The sequence below is a fragment of the Pinus tabuliformis genome, chromosome 1_2 (assembly GCF_031772625.1).
Source record: "Pinus tabuliformis cultivar Carrire ecotype Pingquan chromosome 1_2, CPIR1, whole genome shotgun sequence".
NCBI lineage: Eukaryota > Viridiplantae > Streptophyta > Pinopsida > Pinales > Pinaceae > Pinus > Pinus tabuliformis.
This window is the reverse complement of record NC_142298.1, coordinates 68185655-68206596: the sequence shown is the minus strand read 5'-3', so window position 1 is coordinate 68206596 and position 20942 is coordinate 68185655. Positions and strand designations below refer to the sequence as shown.

General features: G+C 35.0%; 1 protein-coding gene across 1 annotated transcript in view; it reads left to right on the top strand.

Moving 5' to 3' along the window:
• The window catches only part of LOC149204453 (B3 domain-containing protein Os01g0905400-like), a 259381-nt gene extending 240868 nt beyond the window's left edge, over positions 1-18513 (top strand). The window contains exon 3 of the mRNA XM_089393294.1: positions 17867-18513. The gene's annotated coding sequence lies outside the window, so the exon portion shown is untranslated. The remainder of the gene's footprint in view (positions 1-17866) is intronic.
• Positions 18514-20942: the final 2429 nt, after the last annotated feature.

The window sequence follows — 20942 nt, the reverse complement described above, 5'->3', positions numbered from 1 at the left end:
GATTCCATAACAGTGACATCATTTTCATATTAATTCAGCAAGGATAAACTCTATGAACAACATTAATGACAGCCGACAAATTTATTGACATTCACTGAAATACTACTCAGAAAATTACACAGTGATTTCCAGATCGATTAACCTTTCATAAACTTGACTCAGGGTAAAGAGATTCAAGTAATGAGTGACTTGGTATATATGCTGTCCAAGAGAACTTACATCCACAGTTAGTTTCAGCAATGAATACACTGAGATATGAGCCAGCTACAAGAAAATTCATGCCCTCTTTCCAAGTGCATACTCAAGGGGTTATTTGGCATAAATCAACTCACAAAGTCACCCTCTAATAGCATATACAGTTCAGTCCTTTCCAGCATACAAATCAGCCTCCAAATGAGTGATTCTACCGACAAAATTAAGGATATCTAGGCCCATAGATCTGGAAATAATTAACAGCAGTACACACTCCAACAAAGAAGACCTTCCTTCAGAGAAATTCAGCTTATAAGATTGGATAAATTCAGCCCTTAGTCATGATACTCAGGTTGTTCATTAAAGCCAGAATTCGGCCTCTTTAAACTAGCAACAATTCAGCTTGAAATAACAATTACTCCTCCAGGATTTCAGCCCTATCTCTTGATGCAATTCTTGGAATAATTTGTGTTGGTCTAGCTGAGCAAAATGCTCCACAACCCACTTGAATTCTGCAAATCTGGTTGTACTAGCAATCTGAAAGTTTGTGGACTGATAAATAATTGAAATGGCTTCCAAAAACCCAACTTGGCCTCTCAACCTTTGAGGATAATCTTGGGCACAATTCATCCTCCTGTCAAGATAAAATTTCACTTCAGATTTCGGCCTACTTGCTTGATAGTGTAATCTGGAATAAATATATTCGATCCTCTTCTCTTGTTTCAGAGAATCTCGGCCCTCCTATAAACTATTTGGAACTCTTCCTTTAACCAATATCACACAAGAAACTTGATCTAGAAACGGTAGTGTAAGATCAATCCCTTGATTCTGATGGGAATGGGGCAGTGGCTTGGCAGATTTGGCCCACTGTAGAGAATAATCCAGACCCTTTGATATTGGACATTCTGCCTTCTCAGAGATTTATACAATCCTGCAAACTACACAATACTAGGGCCTCCTGCAAAACAATAGTAATTAGATTTTTGTGATAAACACCAATTGAAGATCTGAAGTAATCTCCCCCAAAAGCTAACTACGGTGGCACTCAAAGTCCACCAAAATTAGCTATTGAGTTTCAAGCTGAGTTTCTCTTGAAACTCGCTTGTGTTTCTTTTCAATGTCAAGTACAAATGATAGGAATATAATATTTCTAATTGAGTCCAATAGTCTATTTATAATTCTCCATTGAGCCTCTTTCTAGCTCCTAGATTCTCCTTTTTTGTTATTATTTTATTGGTGGGGTCCATTTTGCACTAGGAGACTTTTTGCAGCCGTTTTGAATAAAATAGTAATTTGCCTCATTTCTCAATAAAATATTATTTTGATGCCATTCTCCATTAAAATTATAATTCTTATTAGTTTGCCATCATTTCCATTAAAATAATATTTTGCCTTCAATAAAATATTATTTTGTCGCTATCCCATTAAAATGATAATTTCCTCCTTTTCTCACAAAATGATATCCCCTTTTTAATATTTCCAAAATTTTGCAAAACTCCCAAGTGATTTTAGCATGCACAAAAGTTGGGAACATCACAATCTCAAGGGTTTCAGTCCAGAATCTCACACTAGTTTCAGTGGACAGCATTGCCACCCTAGTTGGTAATCATCCGATTTTGGTGGACATCATTGCCACCCTAGTTGGCATTGTGGAAAATCATTCAGATTCTCATTTGGTCTTCATTGTAGGTGTTTTTTCAGTTGATTCTCAAGGTGCTAAAGAGAAATCTATTTGCTGGAAAATAATTGTTGCAGGTGTTGGAATTATTTCCGAAGAGGCCAAGTTCATCTTGCTATGCTACATTGTGGGGTCGAGTTCTCTTCTAATTTGGAGGCTGATTTCTTCTTCATTAAGGGGACCGAGTTTATATAGTTTTGAGGGCTGAGTTTATCCTACATTGGGAGGTTGAGTTCTTTTCTATTTTGGAGGCCTATTTCTTCTTCATTAAGGGGGTCTGAGTTTATATTGTTTCGAGGGCCAAGATCCGTTTCTTTGGCTGAATCCTCATCTTTATTTGCAGGCCGAGATCCTTGTCTTGGAGGTCGAATTCTACCTTATTTAATATGCTTATTTTCTCTTCTCTGACGGCCAAGTTTTATTGCTAATTCTAGAGATCCAGATCATTATTTGGGAAGCCGATTTCTGAAGTTTATTTTCATTGCTTGGTGGCTGAGAGATTTGTCCTTGGGAGGGTTGAATTCCCTTCTCCTGTGGCCAAATTACTTTACTGAAAGAGCCGAGCTTTAGAGGCCAAATTTCATCTGTCATAGGCCTAAATTCCCTTGCATTTTTGGAGGCTAAATTTATCATTTTCTAGGTAAGAGGTCTGATCATCTTGGGAGGCAGAACTTTATTCCTTGCGGAGGTTGATTGCATTACTCAGTGGCTTAATTAATACTCATTTGAAACATGGAGCCTATTTCATCAGGGGACCGAATTCTGCATTATCTTGAAGGAATGAGCTCTGAATATTGTGGAGCCCAGATTTATTTATTGAAGGGGACAAGTTGTCCAAATTGTCAAATCAAGTTTTCTCGAGGGCCAAGTTGTGTTTTTGGAGCAAGATCCCGAGTTCCAAATTGAATTGGCATTGTAAATTATTGCAAGTAAATTAATAAAGTCTGAGATTTTACCTTTATGTCTTCATGCATGAGAATATTCATTATCTTGCTTGCCAAGTGTTTGACGAAAGTTTGAAGAAGTTTTTCCACTAACTATTTGCTAAAAGTTCTCAAAGAATTCTTTTTAAAATTTGTTGGATAGCATTAGAAAATTCTAGCTTTAGTACATTATTGTGGTATCAAAGAGTGCTCTTGGCGAACTGTGGGGTTAAAACCAAGTAATATTGAGAGGAAGAATTCCAGGACCAAGAATCGGAAGGCTAAAGATAACAAGGAAAAATGCCTCCAAGTCAAGAAGAATTGTTCGCAGAGTTTATTCAAAAATTTGAAGATTATAATAAATCCTTTGCAAAGGTGATAGAGCTAATGTGAACATGGGTATCATCAAAGGAAGTAAAGGAAAAAAAGGATTGCAGATCTGAAGCCCAAGACCAGGGGCTATGAAATCACATAGAATATGGAGGAGGATGTTATGAAATGAGCTCACAAAAAGATAGAAAAGATAGATCAACGCCTTAGAAATAAGCCTCTTCGAGGGGGCAACCTCCTTTGCATTAATGAACAATTCTTGGATAATACAAATGACAAGACCTCCTTTCTATATATAGGAGTCTAAGGGGTCATAATATAATTAGAGCCGACGTAACAATAATAATATAAGGGCACAATAATAACAATATTGGGCTTCTATGGGGCGCAATAATAACAATATGGGGACTACATGGGCACAACAATATAATAAGGGGGTTGTACTAATAACAATAAGGAGTTACACTAGTAATATAGGGACCTAACATGCCCCTTTCCTTCAAAAAGTGTTGTCCTCAACGCTTGAGTAGTTCTTGATGCTGTTGTATAAATTTTTGTCCTCCCATGTGGAATCTTCAGCGGGTAAGTTCTTCCATTTGATAAGATACTCTGAAATTGATCTATTTTGTAGCTTTCGATTTCTTGGTTTTTTGACTGCTTCAGGTTCCAATATGATTTTTCCTTCCTTGTCAAGTTCTCGCAATACTATTTGAACTGGTATCTTCTGCAACTTTTGAATGAGTTACCACTCCTTTGGGCATATGGATATATGTAAGGCCTGATGTTTAGACGAACTCTTCGTGGAATCAAATGAATAGCATGATCATGATCACGAATAGGTGGGAGGCCTTTGGGAGTCTCAAATACCTTGGAATGATTGTCCAAAACATTTTGGAGATCTGGAGAAATACATGATTTCGATGTGGGATCCTCTAGTGAACATAATTGTGCAATTACACCCCGTTGTTCTTTATTTAGAAGCTTTGTCATGCTGTTAGAGTTGATTATCTTTCCAGATTTTCCTTCGACACCCCTCAATTCAACTTCCTTTCCTTCCCAAAAGAATTTCAAGAAAAGCTTTTGAAAATTAAAAGCTATCGTACCCAAAGATTGTAGCCATTGGACTCCTAGTAAAACATTAGCACCACCTATTGGAATGGAAAGCATTCGGCTATTCAATACATATCCTCCCATGGATAGCTTGATATTATGTGCTTTCCAGAGCAATTTATGGTTCCTCCACTTGCAACCATCACTTGACACATCGGTGCTGGATATAGGAAACAATTCAATTCCTTGGCTATCTTACAATCAATAAAATTATGGGTATTGCCTGAATCAATCAACACTCTTACCTTTTTCTTCTTGATATGTCCTTCTATCTTGATAGTTTGAGGAGTGGTAATTTCTTCCAATGCATTACAAGATATGGTCGGATTGATTTCTTGGGACTCGATGTGATCTTTCAATTCTTGAACATTTTTCTTCTTCTTGATATGTCCTTCTATATTGATAGTTTGAGTGGTAATTTTGTCCAAAACATTACAAGATATGGTTAGATTCATTTCTTCTTTCTTGATGTGATCTTTCACTTCTTGAACCTTTTTCTTCTTGATATGTCCTTCTATCTTAAGCGTTTTAGGAGTAGTAATTCTTTCCAATGCTTTACAAGATATGATTTGATTCATTTTTTCTTTATCTATGGTTGGTTCCTGGTGTATATACTCTTCTTTTGATGTTTCTTGATCCTTTTCTTCCTCCTCTCCACAATCAATGTAAAATAATTTCTTCTCAGCACACTTATGACCTTTAATGTATTTGTTATCACAATTGTAACAAAGCCCTTTTTCTCTTTTTTCTTCCAATTGTTGTGGTGTAACCCTTGTAGGTTGTGGAAGGCTAGGAGAAACAACACTTCCATCTTTATAGTTGTGAGGGGTAGACTTCCTTGTTGCCATAATTTTGCTTTCCACTTTGTAACAAAGCCCTTTTTCTCTTTTTTCTTCCAATTGTTGTGGTGTTGCTCTAAAGAAGGTGTTGCTCTTTGTATCCTCATAATGTGCTATCATTTCCTCTGTGAAAATTGACCACGTAACAAGTTGTTTACAAGAACAAAGCCCTTTATACCATAAAAATTGATCCGGTTCTAAATATGAAGATGCAATACATACCTTTTGTAACAGTGGTACACCATGTAGATCAAAATATTGCTCCTTCTGTAGTATCCAATTTATTGGATCCTTTCCATCAAACTTCTTCATATCGCCTTTTTTTTTATTTCAGGAGCTCGATCTTGAAATGATTGTAACTATGTACTTTCAGATCTCAAAGTTTTAAAATTGTCTCCTGTAGTAGCCCTCTGAGTCCTATTTCTAACCCCGCAAGTCTGATCAGAATTTATTTATCCAAGAAAGAGTTATGCCCAATCTCCTAAAATGACTTGATTATATAGTGTTTCAGTAGAGCGAACTTGTACGACGTCCCACGTGTCACAGTTTCGACCTTCAAATCTGAAAACTATGCACAGAAAACTTCAGTGTGTCCTCTTTCTGTAACTTCTTACGAAATTTCAATTTGTTGCTCAGAGAGAAAGTTATGATGAGTTTCTCAAGGTCACCTGTTTAGGATGTAATTCGGGTGTCTGCAAAAACCCTAACTTACTCAGATCATATATTTGAAAATATAGCGAGACAAGATCTGAAATTCGAACTCGAGATTCAGAACGATTTGTTCTCAAATGGGTTTTTTTCTTTAGCTTTTAAAACTTCGTAGCGAGAAGGTTATAGTGAAAATACCACGCTGAACTGTTTTAGATGAAATTCTAGAGCTTGCAAAAACCCTAACTTCCTCATATCATATCTCCGAAAATATAGCGAGACAAGATCTGAATTTCGGATGCGTAGTTCAGAAATATTTTTTCTCAAATGGGTTTTTTTTAGCTTCTGAAATGTCGCGGATAAAAAGTTATAGCGAAAATACCATGATCCCCTGTTTGGAGCAGTGAAACCCTAGAATCCAAAGCTCTGATACCAAATGTTATGAAACCAGCTCACAAAAAGATAGAAAAGTGAGACAAACGCCTCAGAATTCAGCCTCTTCGAGGGGGCAACCTCCTTTACATTACACAAATGAACAATTCTTGGATGATACAAATGACAAGACCTCCTTTCTATATAGGAGTCTAAGGGGTCATAATATAATTAGAGCCGACATAACAATAATAATGTAAGGGCACAATAATAACAATAGTGGGCTTATATGGGGTACAATAGTAACAATATGGGGACTACATGGGTACATCAATATAATAAGGGGGTTGTATTAATAACAATAGGGGGTTACACTAGTAGTATAGGGGCCTAACAGAGGATATGGGAATTACTTTTCCAAATATCATCCTCAGGATTTTGATGATGTATGCCATTATGTGGATAGTGAAATTCCTTCTGGACCTGTCATTGGATCTGCTGAAACAACAACTGGAGCCATATTGCTAATTGAAAATTGTTAGGTCCCTATAATACTAGTGTAGCCCCTTTATTATTATTGTTAGTGTAGCCTCATATTGTTATTGTTGTGCCCATGTAGCACCCATATTGTTATTGTTGTGCCCCATAGAAGCCCACTAATGTTATTATTGTGTCCTTACATTATTATTGTTATGTAGGCTCTAATTATATTGTGACCTCTTAGACTCTTATATATACCAAGGAGGTCTTGTCATTTGTATAATCCAAGAATTGTTCATTTATGTGATGTAAAGGAAGTTTCTCCCTTCAAAGAGGCTTATTTTGAAGTCGTTGATCTATTTCTTCTTCTATTTTGTGATTTGGTTACAAAATTTTTGGTATCGGAGCTTTGGATTTTAGGGTTTCATTGCTTCAAATAGGTCATTTTGGAATTTTTGCTATAACTTTTTATCTACAAAGCTTTATAACCTGAAATCTCGACCACATGGACCCAAGATATTGGTGAACTTTGTGTAGAAATTTCAGATCTTGGTTCGCTACATTTTCTTAGATATGGTCTGAAGAAGTGAGGGTTTCTGCATGCTCCAAAATTCAGTCCCAAACAGGTGACCTAGGAAAAATTGTCATAACTTTCTCTTCAAGTATCGGATTTGAATTTTGTAAAACATGACAAAAATTGCACACACTGTAGTTTCGCTTGTACCAATTTCAGGGTTGAAGGTTGAAACAATGACATGTGACATTCAGTACAAGTTTGCTCTACTGAACGAGTCCATAATCAGGCCATCGTGGGAGATTTAGCATAACTTTATCTTGAAGAATCCAATATTGGTCTAACTTGTGGCATTAGTAAGAAGACTGAGAGAGCTACCACAAGACAGAATTTCAGACCTTGGGAGGCCAAAATTTTAGAGATAAAACAATGTCAATTTCGAGCTCCTAAAAACAAGAAAAATGTGTATTTTTTAAATTTCTTTGCATAACTTTTGTTTAAAAACTAGTTTGAAGTGATTCAAAGGGCGTAATAAAGCATAAATGTCGTTGTTTGATTCCAAAATGCCTCAAAAAAAAATGGATACACCTAGTAAGCAATTATAGAGCTCTACTTTACGTATGAAAAAGAGGAAGAAATGCAACATGATATATCAAAATTACAAGACCAAGCGCAACAAATTTTGCTCTATCAAAGAGTAACCAAAAAAAATTGGAATCTAAGGTGGATGGTTTTGAAGAAAACATAAAAGGCAACATGGAGGTTTTTAAAGTAGAAATGGACACGATGAATTTCAAGTTGGAAGGGTTGCCAAAGTTGTTGCAAGAAAGGCTTCCCAGTGGTGACAAGGCAATCCATGAAAATCATGATGAGGACAAAAGGAATATGAATTATGATTTTAGAGACTCCAATGTGGTGTTTAAGGACCACCACATTCCAAAAATAGATCTGAGGAAGTTTGATGGCAACAATCAGGTAACATGGATACCACAGATGGAGCAATATTTTGATTTACATGATATGCAACACACACAAAAGGTACGCATTGCATCTTTATATTTAGAGTTCAATCAATTTGTATCATATCAATGGCGTTGTTTTTGTAAACCACTTGTCACTTGGTCAATTTTTACAGAGGAAATGATAACACATTATTAGGATACAAAGAGCAACACTTTTTTAGCCAATTGATAAGTCTCAAACAAAAGGGTTCAATGGCTAAGCACATTGAGGACTTCCAAAAATTGAATATTAGGGTAACTGATATTTCAGAGGAGCATAGGATTTATGTCTTCATAGGGACTTTAAGGGATAACATCCAATATGAGGTTCGCCTTTGGGAACCTGATTCATTGGAGAAGGCATTTGGGGTGGCATGAAAAGTTGAATGCAAAATTATGGCAACAAGGAACTCTATCACTCACAACTATAAAGAAGGAAGTGTTGTTTCTCCTAGCCTTCCACAACCTACAAGGTTGACACCACAACAATTGGAGAAAAAAAGAGAAAAAGGGCTTTGTTACAATGGTGATAACAAATACACTAAAGGTCATAACTATGTTAAGAAGAAATTGTTTTACATAGATTGTGAAGAGGAGGAAAAAAAGAACAAGAAATGTCAAAAGAAGAGGATATACACTAGGAACCAACCCTAGAGAAAGAAGAAATGAATCCGACCATATCTTGTAATGCATTAACGTGAATTACCACTCCTCAAACTCTCAAGATAGAAGGATATATCAAGAAGAAAAAGGTAATAGTGTTAATTGATTCATGCAGTACCCATAATTTTATTCATTGTAAGATAGCCAATGAATTAAATTGCTTTCTATATCCAACACCTGAATGTCAATTGATGGTTGCAAATGGAGGAATTATAAATCGCTTTGGAAAGTGCCATAATATCAAGCTAACCATGGGGGAATATATATTTAATAGTCTAAAACTTTCCATTCCAACGGGTGATGTTGATGTTGTACTAGGAGTTCAATGGTTACACTCTTTGGGGGTGATAACTTTTAATTTTCAAGAACTTTTCTTGAAATTTTCCTGGTAAGGAAAAAAAATTGAACTAAGGGGGTTTGTAGGGAAACTAGGGAAGATAATCAGCTCTAATGGCATGAGAAATATTTTGAAGAAAGAACAACGGGCGTAATTGCACAATTATGTTCACTAGAGGTTCAAACATCGAAATCATCTATTTCTTCAGATCTCCAAAAAGTCTTGTATAATCATTCCAAGGTATTTGAGACTCCCAAAGGCCTCCCACCTATTCATGATTATGATCATGCTATTCACTTGATTTCCTCCAAACATCAGGCCTTACAGATATCCCTATGCCCAAAAGAGTGAAATTGAATGTATGGCTGCAGAATGTTAGAGGTCGTTATAAGTCAGCCTAGTCAAAGTTCTTTCTCTACTCCGATAGTATTGGTGCACAAGAAGGATGGATCATGGCGTATGTGTCCGGATTATAGGGAGCTCAACAAGCTCACTATTAAAGATAAATTTCGCATTCCTGTCATTGATGAATTGTTAGATGAATTACATGGAACAATTTACTTCACCAAGTTGGATCTTTGTTCAGGATATCATCAAATTAGAATGAGGATTGAAGACATTTCGAAAACAACATTCAAAACTCATGAAGGTCATTATGAATTTTTGGTCATACCTTTTGGCCTTTCTAATGCACCTTTCACATTTCAAGGTTTGATGAATTCCATTTTCAAACTCTTCCTGAAGATTGATTCCACATGTGAGGATGAGAAATTTATACAAAAGCATCCAAAACTACTCAAGCAGTGAAGACAACACTTTTTTTGAAGGAGGGGCATGTTAGGTCCCTATAATACTAATGTAGTCCCTTTATTATTATTGTTAATGTAACCCCTTATTGTTATTGTTGTGCCCCATAGAAGCCCACTATTGTTATTGTTGCGTCCTTGCATTATTATTGTTATGTAGGGTCTAATTATATTGTGACCCTTTAGACTCCTATATATACCAAGGAGATCTTGTCATCTGTATCATCCAAGAATTATTTATTTATGTGATGTAAAAAGAGGTTGCCCCCTCGAAGAGACTTATTTTGAAGTCGTTGATCTATTTTTTCTTCTATTTTGTGATCTGGTTACGTAAAAAAAATCCGACAAAATCATCAAAGTTTACCACAGAAGTGAGTATTTTTTATTGCCCCCTGGTTTGAAGCACAAAAAAGGAGGAAAATGTTAGTGACCAGAAATATTTTCATCAAATTGGAATTCGACCAATTGAAAGCAAGATTTCAAGGAAGACACTTAGTGTTCAAGATATATAAAGGATAGAGGATACCCACTTTCCAAGGTGGAGCAAGGAAATAGTTAATAGTAGTTATGAGTTAGAATCAGTTATGTATTTTGAACATAGCTACACTTAGAGGGAATTTCAGAATTTTCCTAAGGCTGATTTGGCACATAAGAAACTTCATGATATTGACATAAACACTTTAGACTTGAAAGAGATATCAAAATGTTGTAAAAGATTGACTTATTATCATTATCATTTATCTATGTCATTTGAGGGGAAACCTACATCATCTGGGTAGATGGGATCTGAGAAAACATTGTAGGCTATAAGTTTGTTGGCCTACTTGAGAGTCTAATGAAAATGCCTAGGGCCATTTTTAGTACTACGTCCATTAAGTGTAATGAATGGCTGGACAACTCAGTTTCCTAAGTTTTTTCCCGGTTTGAGGGTTCTCAACTATGACGGTGACAAAGAACAAAGAATGAGGTTGTGCAAGTCCATAGTTGAACATATCAATCATTCTGAGCTTTGGGCTTTGTTACAATTTGGTATGGCATGCATTTTTGGTGAACTGAAGGATACCTTTGGATATAGCAAATAATTTAATATACTAATATATAATGTGCATGCATTCATGCTTTGGAGCACAAAAGCTTTGCCTATTAAGAATGGCACTCATACATTGCCACCACCATCTGAGATTACAATATTGGCTCCACTGGTCCCACTCCAGGAGGAATTTTATGCATTTGTATTGCATCAAGAGCTGCCCAAGCTTCTAAAAAATGGTTCAAGCACTCAACATCAATCTTTACAAAATATTGTTGTACAACTCTGAAAGGCATGTAGCCATCCTTACCTTTTCAATGGGTGGAGCCAGAGCCATTTGAAAAAGGCGAACATTTGGTTTAGATGAGTGGGAAGCTCATCATTTTGGACATTTTTCTTGAGAAGTTGCATAATCAAGGTCATTGTGTCTTGATTCTTGCTCAAGTGACACGTACAATAGATTACTTAGAGTTGCAGAAGTATTCCTATGGGCATCTCGATGAATTTGTAAGAGCAGAGGAGTGTTTTGCAATAGTGCAAAGCTTTAGTGGTAAAATGTCAACACCACAAGAGTCAAGTGACATTAGGGAGGCCAATGATGATGCTCACAAAGCATTCATAATTTTAATATTTACTCGAGCTAGTGATGTTGGTTCGAATCTTGCGGAAGTTGTTGATGCACATGCATCTCTGGAGTACATTTTGTGTGAGGGATTCGATGGTGATCTAGGTGATGCTCATATGATCTTTAGGCTAGCAGAATGTCCTGAACTGAAGGGTTTCATGGAAAAGTAGAGAATATTGGAAAGTGGTGATAGTAGCTCTACTGGAAATTTAAAAAAGTCAATTACGATTCCAAACTCATACTCAATAGAAGACCCAATGGCCATGGATTCATGCTTTAAATATGATTTTCAGTAACAAGGAGATCTCAGGACAATGAGCTATGATGTTCTGATGAAGCGAAGTGAATGCATCAAGGAAAGGTATATGTTACAATTCACTACAAAATTTGTTGCAGCTTAGGAGGAATTCTAAAGTTCTTACAATCAGATTATAAATGAATGCCAACTTGTGGGAGGAGGAAATTGTTGGTACGATACCTTGGAATTAATGCAACAAAAGAAAGATTTTGAAAGGGATCTATTGGACAAATCTAAGACAATTTGTTTAGAAATGATGGAAGGTTGAATTCATCTTGGCTAGTTTCACAATTTCAGGATATTAGTGGTTTAAAGTACATTGTGTACACTGGGTTGGATACCCTGGAAAACTTAAGAAAATCTTTAGTTGATCGCCTTTTGGATGTTCATGAGATGATGGAAAACCCTTGTGACACAAAAATTGAGCATGTTCGAAGCTGCTTGAATTTCTCTATTTATTGGCAGAGTATGCAGAGGGCCTCTGGTCTTTATGCCTTGTTGGGGAGTGAGTGGAGCAAGGAATACTTCATGATGATCAGGATGGTTTGGAACCCTAGTATCATGAGATCCATTTATGTTGGGGTAGTACAGTGGTTTGGAGTGGCATGGTGGCACATTTGGGACCCTCGTATCTATGGAGCAACAAAATGTGATGACACTGGTTGAGGAGAAGCAATTTTGGGGAGGAGAGACTGTAATGTCCCTAATTTTTGGATTTCCTTGTGGTGAGATTATGAGGGATTTCCAGAGCTTATGTCAGCCAGGTCACAAGAGCAAGATTACATTTTTGGTGGCCCCGAAGGGTTTTGAGGAGTTTTATGGGGGGCGACTGGGATTGATTGCCATTTTTCATCATCAAGATCAATTCCACGTAATTCGTTCTTGGTTCCGCTACATTCTAATGATTTCTGTAAAATGGAGTTATTAACAGACATATTTTAATTAATTACACTTAAGGTGTTGTTTTAGACTAATTACTTGGAATAACACCTTAGTGTAATAGCTCGTTGGATTTGGGATGAAGAGATGTACAAGACAAAATGATGCAAAGGGGCTTTAGGAGGCTGGTGTGATCACGGTGCCAGTTAAGCATTTTTTGGAGATAAGAGTGGCTTTAATTAATAATAAAAAGTCACTTATTAAATAAAAGGAGAAAAAGTGTTTTTATCTAAGGGGTAAATAAAAGGGGGCAAAAGTCACTTGGAAAATAGGAGGAAAATTCACTAAATGGTTTATTAATAAAATAATAAAAGAAGATTTCTAGAAGATCTAGAAAAATCTTATAAAAGCAGAGAGGAGGTCATTTCTCATTCATTCTGGTTTGTGATTATTTCTTGTTGATTGATCGGGAGCTCAGGCAAGTTTCTCTTGAGGGTTTCAGGAGAGACTCTCACAATAATTTTGGTCGACATCATTGCCACCCTAGCTGGTACTCACCAATTTCGGTGGACATCATTGCCACCTTAGTTGGCATTGGGGGAAAATCACTCAAGTTTTCCATTTGTACTTCAATTGCAGGTTATTTGGGAGACATTTTATTCAGTGGATTGTTTATTATTGAAGGAGTTGGATATTGGATTTTTGTTGAAGACATTTTTCATAGCTGAAGGTTATTGGTTGAGGTCGAGTTGATTGAAGGGTCGAATTCATATTCTATAGACATTGAGTTTACTTGTTGGGACGATTTTATTTTCCAGATCCTAGTTTATTTGTTGGGGCCAAATTTATCTACTGGGGATGAGTTTATTTGTTGGGCTGAATTTATTTTCTAGAGCCCAGTTTATTTGTCAGGGCCAAATTTATTTTTTGGGGCCGAGATTATTTGCCGAGATATTTGTTTGTTGGGTCTGGGATTACTTTCTAGAGATCTTTATTTGTTGGTTCCGAGATTATTTGCTAGAGATATTTATTGGTTGGGGCCGAGATTATTTATCGGAGATCTTTATTTGTTGGGACCGAGATTATTTGTCGGAGATCTTATCTGTAGGGGCCAAAATTATTTGTCGGAGCTAAGCTTATTTTTAGAGGCTGAATTCATCATTTTAGGAGGGCCGAGTTGTTGACTATAAGAGTGTCGGATTGATTGAGTTTTTTGCTAGAGTTGTATTACAAGTTCTAGGATTAATATTCTCCATGTAAATCTCTAGGATTAATATTCTCCATGTAAATATCTTGATTAAATTAATAAAAGTTTGGTTGTGCCTTAAAATATTTCTATTTTAAGTGTTTCTTTCTTTTGCAAAAAAGTGTTTAAAGAAAAACTTGCATACAAAGTGTTTGTCAAAATTCCTTAAAGAGAAAATTTAATGTTTTTGCTAGTTGTGCTAGCATATTTTAGATATAGGATGTTATACATTAGTTGACATAAGATCAATTTACCTCTAGAAGCTTCAAGAAAGTTTCTAATATGGTCTTAGCCATCGATAGGATCAAGTGAACTTCTAATCGTGGCCATTCATTTGTGAATGACAGAGTATAAAGGAAGATCGACGGGAAGCTTTGGAGATAGATTGAGTGGGTGAATTTTCAGAGAGACACTAGGAGGGTTTCAACAACAATGATTGGGAAGAAATCGCTAGAGTTTATTCTTCATAGAGGTTTCTAGTTTCTGAGTGACAGAAGGAGGGTGAATTATTTATGTAGAAGGCTGTTGAATTTGCTAGTTTGAGTTTGCCAGTTTACCACTGCAATTTGCTAGAGAAAATTTCTAGAGGCAATGTGAGTTGTCAAGAAATCCGTATTTAGATTTCCAGTGGCAGTGCGAATTACAGAACGAGCAGTGTGATTGCAGGAGAGGGTAGTGCGAATTGTAAGAAAGGCAGGTTGAATTTCTGGAGATTGTCAAATTGCCAGTGCGAATTGTTGGAGGTTTCCAGTGCAAGTTCTAGAGTAGATGCAAATTTTTGAAAAGGGCCAAGTTAATTTGCAAAGACGTCATTTAATAAGCTTATGGGATTAAAAAAATCCCCAAAATGGGGAGGTATGATTCATAATGGATCATTATATAATTTTCATCTATTTGGGTTTCTTTTGGGAGGAAAATTTGGGGGAAATGGCTTACATTCCCCAATTTGGAGAATTGCGTCTAGAACCTTCGAAAGCCATATTGAAGCACCAAATAAAAATCTCTTGGGGTCAAAAATTGGTAAGAGTAGCTCTCTACCTTAAACATTGATACCCTTCTAATAATGAAATAATAATTTCATTTAGAGCTCATATGTGGAAGTTATGCCTCTCATAATTTGACCTACCTTGTTGACCACCATTTCACCAAGTGGATGCCACTTAACCCTCATTACTCATGCATATGGGGATAGCCACATGTGGACTTTCAAGAAAATTCTAGGTCCAAAATCTAACACTAATTGAGAGTTGAGGCATGCAAATACTCTAACACTAGATGACTATTAGGCTACATTATATATTAGGTTTCTAGGAGGATAGGGGATTATATTATTTTAGCATTGTACTTGTTCCATAGTTGAGCAATGCATGTAGGAGTGGAATTGAAGAGCATATCAAAGGAAGAAGAAGATTTTGTACCCATCCATTCAAGCCACGATGTGAAACGAAACTCCTTAGTGAGTGTCCCTTGCGTTGTATTTACATCCTCCTAATTGAAGAAAAGAAAACAAAGAACAAACTTCACCTTCTAACTAGGTTTACTCCCATTTTGGATTTCCTAGGATACATCTTGTGTTACATTTGTGTTGATAATGTGTTCATTTTTTTTAACCAATGGGAAAACCTATCATAACTTAGTTGTCAAAGCAATTGCAGGACAACCATCACTATCTCCTATCTGCGAATGTCGATTGACTCATCATCATTATTCAAGGAAAACCACACCACCTAGAATTAAACGTTGTTGGTCCATAAAGGGTTAAGATTTCACTCCTACCATGCCTTTGGGTCTCGGGCCATTAACCTGTTTCCTTACGCCCAAGGAGCTCTTAGCCAAGCATAAGCAATTTTAGGGCGTACTTCACGGCCTTGATAATGTGTTCACTTGCTTGTTCTTTCATTTTTTTATTTCAATTATTTTCATAAATTTGAGCAATAAGCTAGCAATAATAAATATAAGATCCAAGGAAATAAATCTACGTAATAAAAGATTTTATCATAATATGAGATACGTTGTAATGAACTATTCTAATGGAATATCCATGTTAGTTTATAGATCAAACACACTTGATAAATAAATGGGGTTATCATTTCTTTAAGTCCCCTCTCTTATGATGTTGCTATGCTAGGATTTTCCTAGCAATTTAAATTTATGTTGTAGCATTTGCTAGACATTAGTTGGGGGAATGTGTTTCATGATGTTAATACCCTCATTGATATGTTATTGCCTAAGTGTAAGTTAGAAATGGGGGTACTACATATAATTTGATGGTGATGTTACCTTTTCTTAAGGTTGGATGATGAATTTGATATAATAATCCTTTGGTGGTGAAGACCTTAGGTTGGCTTTTATGTTTTGTTGTTATCGTGGGGGTTTTTGCTTGTGATAGCATCAAATAAATGGTACAACACTTGATTAGAGTGCAGCCATTATTGACACACATTTTCATGGTGATTTTATCAATTGGTAACTCTTTGGAGAGGAACTATGATTTTATTTCAACATTAACCTTTATGCACACATGTTGAGGCTGATTTAATTGTTCATTGCTAAAATTAATCTAGTTTATGGATATTAAAGTTACTGATCAGGCACCCTACTTCGTTGAATTACTTTTTACACTTTAAGGTGCTTCCTAGTGATGTGCGCCCCTTTGCCACATTTACCAAGACATGTTGTTTTTATTGTTTCTTGGAGAGGTTGGCACACTTCTCTAGGGTACCCTGTCTTGGATTGGTGAGACATCTTTATGACATTGGGTTGGTGAGACATCTTTATGACATTGGGTTGGTTAGACATCTTTAGGACATGGCATATGGAGTAAACATTTTATTACTTGAGGTCTAACCACTCTTGGCACATTCTCCTAGTACACACTTCATTGAGAATATTACTTGAGGTCTAACCACTCTTGGCACATTCTCCTAGTACACACTTCATTGAGAATATTTTATTATTTCTTGCTGGTCCTAGTACCCACTTCATTGAGAATATTTTATGTACTTCATTGAAAATATTTTATTATTTCTTGCTGGTTAAGGTAGCTACATGACACACTTTTCTAGGGTGTACCTATCCTAGGTGCCCTCTCATATTTATTGCATGTATATTTCAAATACACTTGCCATCATTTGTCTTTCATTGGAGAGTGCCCTCACGTATCCCTAGGTGCTCTCTCATATTTATTGCATGGATATTTCAGCTATTCTTGTTATTATTTGTCTTTCAATGGAAAATGATCTCATGCCTTTAACTTGACATATCTATTATTTTATTAGAGGAGTTTTATGGAAGGGTGTGTTACATACATGAAGGGCCAAACATGTGGCTTTTGTATTCATTTACTTGGTCTTATTATTATCTTTGAGCATGCATTTACCTTAAAATGTATTCATATGTAAGTTCTTATCTTTTGGTCATTGATTTGATAATAAGATAGATTTTTTCAACCATCTTTTCACAATGTCTATATTTATCATTTTTTTTAATTAATGTATTTTTAAATAATCAAGGAAGTGGATAAACATGTTATAAAGTTGGATTTGAACCTGGACGAGAGAGGATAATTGCATTCCTCTCAACCTTGAACCTTGAAGTGCACCTAGTTGACATCTTTATCTTGAAGTGCACCTGATTGACATCTTTATGATATCATATAATTATGTTTATCCATTTAAGATCTCATATGTTTATTTTGACTTTGATTTAGACCATTTTATGCCAACAATCCTTTCTTTTCATATTTTTGTGACTTTCGAAGTTTAAGCTGTGTAACCCTTTTGTTGTTGTTATATAATGTACGCGTATTTTCCTGTCCATCCAGTAGTTTTTGCTGGTCACTCAGAAATCACAAGTTTTGAAACAATTTAATGGATTTATTTATGATACATTGCAGACTGTTCCAAAAGCATTTGTTGATCGTTGGATGCTGAAAGACAAGGTAAAAAGATCGTTTAAATTAAGACTTCTGTATGGGAAGGAAAGTTGGGAGGTTCCGTTTACATCATATAATACACATTCTGGATTTTCGTGGAGAGCGTTTGTTGTTAGCAATGGGCTGCAGAAAGGAGATAAATGTGTTTTTAAGCTGGTAAGTGAGCTACAGTACATATTTGAGGTCCATGTCATTAAGCATGGAGTCCATGGGGACTGTACATGCAATAAAAGAAATGTAAGCAGTGCACAGGCTTTGGATCCACGTGAGAAGATGAAGACATGTGTGGTAAACCCAAACCATTCCATGGTTGAACAAAAGCCCGTAGTAGGTAATGGAAGTCACAGTCCAGTTCAGGTTGCTTTTACTAGAGAACGTAAACAAAAAACCGAAATTGAAGTTATCGACCTAGACTAGACAGTTTGTAGAGGCCAACCTGAAGTTTTTTTTAATGTTTTTGGAATCCTAATGTTGGTCTTGAAAGTATAATGTTTATAGTGTGTTTATAGATGAGAATTATATTGTACGACCAGTTTAATTCAGGGTTGGTTTCCTAAGTTTTACCAAATGCTTCTGACAATTTAATTTTACTACAGTTACCTTTTTTATAAATGAAATCCCTAGTATGTTTGTATGTTTATCAATTATCTGTCATGTTGTCATGTTGCTTATGGTGGGTAATCATTTATTTTTATATGTAGATATTGTTCTTGGATAGAGTTGCATTTCTTAATCAAACCGTCTTTAGAAATGGGGTAATGATACAATGGGTAATCATTTATTTTTTTATATGTAGATATTGTTCTTGGATAGAGTTGCATTAATCAAACTGTCTTTATAAATGGGGTAATGATACAAGTCTTGCAGTTTTATTCATGGTGATATATGTGTTTATGATTTAGAAACCGTGGAGTTAAGAGTCTTATAAGTCTTATGCTTTTTCTTTTAAGGGGGCAGCTTCAATGTTAGATAGAAAAATTATCTGCTTACATGTTGAAAGTTGTCACTAGGATTGTAGTTTTGGGGGGTAGGTAGGAAGAGCAGGGCCGGTGTAGCTTCAATGTTTGATAGAAAAATGTTTTGCTCACATGTGGGATGTTGTCACTATGATTGTGCAAAGCTCAGTCAAACATTGGAGTTAAGAGGCTTAGGGTTTTTTTGGGGGGCAGCAGAGTCAAACAATGGAGTCGAGTTTGGGGGGCAGCTTCAATGTTGGATAGAAAAATGATCCATTCACATGTAAAATGTGTTATAAACAAAGTTTATATGCACAAAGAAATACTCGTAAGATCTGAAATATATAAATATCCATAATATGACAAATATATTTATATATCACTGCATAGAAGATATGTTATATGATGGAATTGTTACAAATGATGGTCCGTTTGTATACCTAGGCAATGCCTCTTCATGAACGTCCTTAGAGACATGCCTCATATATATATATATATATAGGCATGTCTCTAAAGACGTTCATGAAGAGGCATTTCCTATATATATATATATATATATATATAGGGACTAAGCTCCAGAGAAACCAAACCATCTGGTCTACACTACATGGGTTCATGATTTTATTTATGTTGACAAAAGTTGTGTGTATTATAAGTTGTAGTGTATCAAGCACTTCTCATTATCGATATAAATTTTTTATCATGATTTTATTTTAGGTTGGTTATTATATTTATGCTTTTAAAAGATTTAACAAAAGGGAAAAGTTTGAACAATCAAAATATTTATATCACGATAAATTAATTAACACTTATATTAATAGAAGTTATCACTTCTTTGTAGTTATGTTTATCAATAATTCATATCACAATCAATCAATCATTATATTAATAGGAGTTATTATCTCCTTAAGGCTACCTTATTGACATATATATTAGAACTTACATAAAAATGAGTGGGGACTAAGCTCCAGAGAAACCAAACCATCTGGTCTACACTACATGGGTTCATGATTTTATTTATGTTGACAAAAGTTGTGTGTATTATAAGTTGTAGTGTATCAAGCACTTCTCATTATCGATATAAATTTTTTATCATGATTTTATTTTAGGTTGGTTATTATATTTATGCTTTTAAAAGATTTAACAAAAGGGGAAAAGTTTGAACAATCAAAATATTTATATCACGATAAATTAATTAACACTTATATTAATAGAAGTTATCACTTCTTTGTAGTTATGTTTATCAATAATTCATATCACAATCAATCAATCATTATATTAATAGGAGTTATTATCTCCTTAAGGCTACCTTATTGACATATATATTAGAACTTACATAAAAATGAGTGTTGACAACATCAACTATCATTGTGATTATGATGTCGAAAAATGCTTCTAATTAGAATCTAGAAACAAAATTAATGTCTAACTATGAAATAATTGTTAATTAAATATTGATTAATTTTGTAAAAGTAACTATTGATTTAGTTAGTCAATTTAGTTTAGCTTAGGTGGTTTGGTACAATCATTGTGATCTTTCCCACCGAAGTTCAAATCTTGCAAGCTTGAGCTCAAACATGCTCAAAATTAAAGTAATTTATGTTAATATTTTCAATTTAAAAGTTGAAATAGTTTCCTATCAAGAATCTTACATAATGTAGTAATTAGACTAATTTTACTACATTAATTATGAAATCAACTATTTTCTTGATTGCTAATTTTTTTGTTGTTGTAAATTGTTCTTTTTGAACTTAGAGCTTTCTCTTATGTATGTAGACTAAAATTAAAGTAATTTATGTTAATATTTTCAATTTAAAAGTTGAAATAGTTTCCTATCAAGAATCTTACATAATGTAGTAATTAGACTAATTTTACTACATTAATTATGAAATCAACTATTTTCTTGATTGCTAATTTTTTTGTTGTTGTAAATTGTTCTTTTTGAACTTAGAGCTTTCTCTTATGTATGTAGACTAAGAGCTCTTTTTGTGTACTATTTTTTTTATTATCGTTAAAAATAACATTTATTTTTCAATTTTATTTTTTGTTTTTGTATCATGTTTTTAGTTAGAATTTCTAAA